At 35.8% G+C, this 7,033-nt stretch overlaps 1 non-coding gene and 1 pseudogene across 1 annotated transcript; both read right to left on the reverse strand.

The window, feature by feature from the left end:
* Positions 1-3,275: 3,275 nt before the first annotated feature.
* On the reverse strand, positions 3,276-3,349 carry TRNAT-AGU. The gene has a single exon. It is a non-coding gene; the product is annotated as a tRNA-Thr (tRNA).
* A 541-nt stretch (positions 3,350-3,890) lies between these two features.
* Positions 3,891-7,033, reverse strand: part of LOC111800692 — a 4,322-nt pseudogene continuing 1,179 nt past the window's right edge.

Below are 7,033 nucleotides of genomic sequence, written 5' to 3' on the forward strand. Positions count from 1 at the left end.
AGGGCTTGTCTGGCTGGGGCGTTCTGTATTTTCTTTTTAATTATTAATTATTATTTATTTTGGATTTTAAAATAGAAAATAAGCACAAAAATAAATACATAAAATAAAAATCCCCACTTGGGTATTTGTTTATTTGTATAAATGGAGTTGAATTGCAAGAAAAGAAGTGAGCTTTTTGTAAAGTTTATTTATTTATTTATATATTTATTTAAATTAATTAAATATACTGAAAAAGTATATTCTTTTCTCCTTTTTTTTTTGGTTGCCTTTTGTGTCCCCTCTTGAGATGAATATGTTACATGTACATGTCATTGCCTCACTGTCAAAATCAAGTCATTACGGAATGAAAAACGTAATGAGCTCGGTTGATAGCGTTGTAACTCTCGACCGTCCTTATCACTACTAATTGAATAATAGTACGACATGTCTATTAGCTAAAATACACTTTTGTTCGTGTTTTTTACTGGCTTTAGTAACTTTATTTGGGTTAAACTAGCTAACCATAAAGAATCCATCGGAATGATTTACCACCCACCAATCCATTCGGACTCTTGAACCAAGTTTCGACATGTGAGGTCCATGATACGTAACGGGTTAAGACGGACAATATCTATAAATGATGGGCTTACATAACATCAAGTATTACTCTTGTAAACCGCTAGGGCTCCCACTTGAGTCACGAGCTGAGGTTAGAGAATAAAATCTCTGACGAGGATGAGACAAGAAAGTTATCTTCATCCCGACCATTTTGTAGCCCTAATTTTCTTACATTAATTTTGATNACTATGAGTTAAACATCCACCCCATTTTGATCCATTGCGTTGGGCATAAAAAATTGGAAGAAGAGGAAGTTTGTCCTTTTGAGAAGAGAAAGCCACGCGCGGGCGCGAGTATTAAAGAAAGTTGGAGTGGCGTGCACAGAAGAGCTTTTGGGGCGATTCAGGTGATTAGGACAACTGTGCCACGTGGCAACTAGTTCAAGTTTAGCAAAACTCCAAACCCACTTTTTCTAGCTACTTTCCATTTATTTTTATTTTTATAATTACTATATATTTTTAACCATTACCTTTTACCGTTAAAAACTCTAAAGTTAAGCAGGTTAAAATGACTCGGGTTGATCTGTAGAGTTAATATGGTCATGTCGTAAGAAATGTAGGCAATGTCGGAACTATTAAGTGGCGAATTTGTAATATATCATGGCTTATAAATAAATAATAGAAGAAAATAAATCTAAATTTTTAATTTAAATACGAAAATAAATTTTTTTAATTTATTAAAAACCAAATTTTTTTTAAAGATTTATAAGATATTTTTTAAGGTAGGAAGGGATAGATATAAATAAAAATATTTTAAAAAAATTAATAAATTTAAGAAATTAGGAGTTAGAATTTGGTGGTAGCGTGTGGGACAGTGTTAAATCGGCAGGATGGGCACGTGGGAACACGGACCACACGTACGACACGGAAGAAAAGTGGGCCAAAGTGGAACTATTTGGGCTGGGCTCCGCCGTCTTACATCAAAATTAGGCCCACTTCCAACGCACGTGCGCCCACGATGCGGTCGTGTCTGTTCATTTTTACATTTTTTTTTATATTAAATTAATATATATATGAGTAGGGCTATCTAGAATCTGAATCCGTTAAAACCAAGTCGGTGCAGCTGGGTGGGCCCAAAACAATATTATTATTTTATTATTTAAAAAATGGCTTTTTCATTTATCTATTCATTTGATTAGATGAGTAAAATGACAATTTAGTACTTTTATATGCATCACAGCCGTCCATTTTGGGTGGGATGATGGAAGTAGCATTTATTATTATTTTTATTTTTTAGCGTTTTTCTAATCTTAATTAAGGTCGTTCATTCACGATAATTCAGTTGTGAGTTATTACAGAGTTCTGGGTAAGTTAGGTGTCGTGATTGGTATGTGATGCAGCTGATATGTAGGTGTAGAGCACAACGACGTACTGTTATGACTCTATGGATCAAACATTCTAGCTTATTGGATATGACCTAACTAGGTTCAGTTGCTTGAGCTCTGTAATTCACATAGGTCGATTAGATACCTAAGTTGACCTAGACTAATTAATAGATACTGAGTGGAAAGATATTTGGAACATGTATAACAGTTCAAATACAATATAAAAAATTCAGAAGAAAGAAACAAAACCCGATCGTATAAACAGAACCAGATCTTTGGTTTCAAGATCGTGCAACTCGGTTATTAAAAAAGAGACGGAAAGACGAGCACGTGAGATTAGTAGGAAGAGAGGCATTGGAAGAGAATAATTGAAAGAGAAATTGGAAAGTGCGTGTGAGGAAAGAAAGGGATTGGGAGGGGCCCTTAGCCATAAAAATGGACAACTTCCCTTCACCAAAACACACCCATTTGCCAGCAAAATTCAACGCTTTTTTTNTTTTTTTTTTTTTTTTTTTTTTTTTTTTTTTTTTTGTCCCCTCAATTTGCATATTTCTTAGTTCAAAACTCGTATTAGTTCAAAACAGAAAAACGTCAATTTGAAACACATCATAAGGGATTTAAGTTCATGAGATTGTTCAGGATTCCAAAAAACGAGTTGACTTTACGGGTGTTTATATACCATGCAAGCTCCACGACACAGAAAGAACGAATAGGTTCTGTTTGTTTGTTTGTTTGTTTTCATAAAAGGAGAAGGGTAAGTCGTGCATGGGTTAAAAGTTGAAAAAGACAATAAGGTCGTTGAAGGTCGGGTAGCAATCATGGGAAGCACCCATGTAAAAAGGGGAAATAGGGAAGAAGAGTTATGATTGGAGGGGATTGGGGGGTTGGGATGCGATGCCATGCCATGCCATGCATGCAATGTTACAAAGATCAAGAAGGGATTTGGGGAATCTTGATGAATCATAAAAATGAAAGCCAATGGTTTCTTAGTTGTAATGCGTGTGATAATTCCATGCATTACCCTTCAACTCAATTATTCATGTTTCAATATTCTCATCATTGCATGATGCTTATCTGTCATTTTACTATAAAATATAATTACATAATCAAAATCAAAATTAAAAAATTGGTCGGCTTGTTGTTGTGGTTCGTTGACCAATCTTAGCGCGCGCTCACCAAAGAAAAAAAAAAGAAAAAAAGAAAAAAAGAACTGTTTTGTCGGTTAGTTTTATGGGCTGATTGGGTTTGTTTTCGGCCCATTTATGCTGTGTTTAGTGGGCTTTAGCCTCATTGGAAATAAGGCCCAGCAAGAAACAGAGATAAGAAAAATGTTGAAAATTAATAAAAAAAGAATTGCTCTCGTTGAGAGTCGAACTCAAGACCTCCCGCTTACTAAACGGGTGCTCTAACCAACTGAGCTACGAGAGCTTTGCATCTCATAAGTGAAACACTTTTTATTTATTCGCTTTTTTATGTAATTAACTTTATTCATTCCTAAACTCTATTTTTTATAGTTTCATTTTTCTATCTTCGACCAATATCTCTAGTCAATCGTCCTCATAAGTTGGGCGGCTCAGGTAAGAAAACCTACTTCAACTCAACCAACCCATGTGTCCTCTACCAAACAAGTCAATTATAATTACATTGACATCATTTAAAAAGTCTACGTTTAAAACTGAACACTTTAGTCGAGTAAAGTACTGTGACTAAAACAATTTGAGAGCTTTTTAGTCATTTTTTATTACTGAAAAGCTTTCAATTAACAAAAATAGAACACTTTGTACCGCTATAAAATTTTAACAAAACACAGATACTCCAAAAGGCATGTCAAAACTCGAGCACAGTTGATAAAAAGAAACCGAATATCAAATTCGTTGGATACTCAAATCAGAATTATCCACATGGTAAAAACCAAATTCAGCTACTACACACCACTTCAAACTTTTTCAGGTATAGACACCACCCTACAAACCTTGAAATATCCATCTCAAACATGATGGATCGTTGTTATATATAAGAGTTTCAAACACAACAATCATGACACCATCCATAAGTGGTGGGCTTCCATCTGTTTACATAATAATGAAAACGTAGAAAATGTATTCAACATACTCTTAAAACGGAGAACCAATTACACTTTATCACATCAACTGATAAAGACTCTGTTAATACACAGCGACATTGCAGTTAACATACTAGATATACTTTTCACCAATATCGTGGGGGCAGTGAAAGTTACAGACCTAACCCACAATTTGAAGTAAAAAGAGCAAAAAAGGGACGGGGCGGGGCGGGGCAGGGCAGGGCGGGGTGTTGTTATTGACAGCAGTTTCTCTGTTGTTGCCCACAACCATCATCAAATCCCCATCATCACTCATATCCCAACACAATGAAGGAAGAATAGAGACTAGTACCACCATAGGGGGAGAGGATTGACGCTCCCAGAATAATAACTATATCCTAAAGCCAATCCTCATTTCAACCGTAATGTTACTATCAACATCATTCTCCCTGTACAAAACCCTTTATATGGTCAACATATAGAAATTCAGAAAATGCCATAGATCCCATATAAATTTTCACGACACTTCGAAGAAGCGAGTTTCTTTGGTAATCCCACATTTGAGCATCATGTATAACATTCTTTTCCTTATCATCTCCCGGACGAAGTATGAGATGCAAAAAATCTGTAATCGGGATGGTTCACGTTTAATGACCTGAGCCAGTTGTCGGCATCTTGCCACAATGTGTTAGCCTTTGGACATTCCTCCACACCAGTTGAATTCCAAAACGAAATTTTGAACTTGTAGGAAGCAAGTCCAAATGTTGGCAACTGTAGTTTGAGAGGCAAATTTGCAGTGTGCACCTCTCGAACTCTTGGCCAATGGAATTGCAACCCGTCGGTGCCGATGCCTGTTCCAAACACAAGCCTCATGATGTCCATTTGAAAATGTTCTTACAATGTCTATCTTGTAAATGAAGTTCGTACACAATAGCACAAGTTAACTGCAAGTTATGAGTTGATTGTCTTACAGGCATATTGCGGCCTTAACTAACAAAATAGGTTTTTAAAACTATATTCCGAACACTAAATCGATAAACTTTTTTATAGCCAAATACTACTCAATCTTCCTGCCACAGCTGATGTTTTCCCATAATACAGCCATTACAGGTGATCGAAACTACAATCTTACCTAACTACACATGACTGTAGCCATTGAAATCAATTTACCATAAACCAATCCACTTTGATTTTAAACTAAACAGAACAAAAGGCACATAGAATATAAACTGGCCCAGAGAATTGATTGATGACATATATGCATAACAAAAAAAATAAAAATAAATAAAGCGAGGAACTACCTTGAAATGCTGTTGACAGAGAATGGAAGGTCAAAAAGCAAGCATCAAGACTTTGTAGAGTTGGACCCGTGGGAATCCTATAAATTGGATACCTTCAGAGAAAAAATTACCATGTCAGAACAAAGTAACAGATCTGGATCATAGAGTAACATATAATCCAGAGGGGACAAGACATACCATGCCACAGATATCCAACTGGAAGGAGATAAATCACAGCTTCTATATGTTTTCAATTCAGGAAAACGAGATGCAAGGATAGTGATCTGTCGAATGCGAGTTAACGTTAGTAAAAATGAAGAGTGCTCTCATCTACTACACCTAAATAAAAATACACCCACCTTATCAGTTAGTGGTTCACGACAAAATGGTGGATCAAGCTCCATGTATTCGAACACAAGCTGACCTTGACGGTAGCAAGAGTCACTTTCATCACTTGACGACTCGGCAGAGGGTACATTCATTTGAAGCGCTCTCTGTGACCCAGTAACACTGGAGTCCTGTATCCACTCATCCTGAAGAGCCGTACTAGTTTTTTTTTCCATCCCACAATTACTGCTTCCATCACTAGTTGTTTCCTTTGAGGACTCAGCATCACTATCAGCACCACGCCTTCTACTACAAAAAACAGTACCAAATTACAAATTCACTTGCTACTCCCATATACTCAATTTTAAACAACACTTCATGTAAATATCACACATGATGATACCAATTCACGATACCCAGAAAACCCATGACCTTGCAATGGTTACCAGCTAAAAAATAATAACCCCAGATCCATATTAATAAATCTATTATTCACAAATAATTTAGGATAAGGCATTTTTGTAAAAGAAAACATAAATGATCAGTAAGGAAAAAGCTTAATAGAAGAAAATAAAAAAGGAAGTTGAATGAGACGGTGAAATAATTAACGGCAAAGTAGGTTAGTTAGTCTCAGACAAATGATGAACTCATATAAAGACATGCCAACTGCTATATTTTCAACCACAAATGATGGCCAACACATTCATTGTGCAAAGAAATAATTATATGAAAGAGGGGAAAACAAAATTACCAACACATTCAAGCTATTATATGCATATATTGTGAAACCCAAAGTGGATTTGTTCAATACACATCCACATAAGATGAGTGATATATAATACATATATATCAATACCCAACACCTTTCAACACAATTGAAGATCCCAGGGCAATAACAAGCTTACGAACTAAATATTAAAAAGATCTGCATATTGCATCAGGATGCAGAACAATAAATACAATGAAGCTAGCATTCCTAGGAATGTAATGTAATCACAAATCATAATTAGATAGGAAATGAGAATAGAAGGGGAAGTTAACAAAATACGTTGCTAGAACCGAATAAGAAATAAGAGAACATGAAGCTCAATGAATAATCCTCACCTTAAGGCAGAGGATTTTGATGGATCTACATAGAGTTGTATGCCCGACAGATATGGAACGTAGTACTGTACTACAGAGTCGCTACCATTTAACAATAGAGGGATACCCGCTCCGTATGCACTCCATTCCTTGAAAGATTCCCAGAGATCACCGAGCACAAAATAAGGAGGTGCCTCTGAGACTTCACGATTTCTCCATCCCTTTAGGCTCGTCTAAGGCCAACATCGGAGCAATTTAATGATTTGAAAATTTGAAGTAAATTCAGATTCCAAATAAAAGCAACTTAGAAAAGATCAGTATGCAACTTAACAGGACGTTGATATCATAGTGAGACAAAAA

The sequence above is a fragment of the Cucurbita pepo genome, chromosome LG08, assembly GCF_002806865.2.
Source record: "Cucurbita pepo subsp. pepo cultivar mu-cu-16 chromosome LG08, ASM280686v2, whole genome shotgun sequence".
NCBI lineage: Eukaryota > Viridiplantae > Streptophyta > Magnoliopsida > Cucurbitales > Cucurbitaceae > Cucurbita > Cucurbita pepo.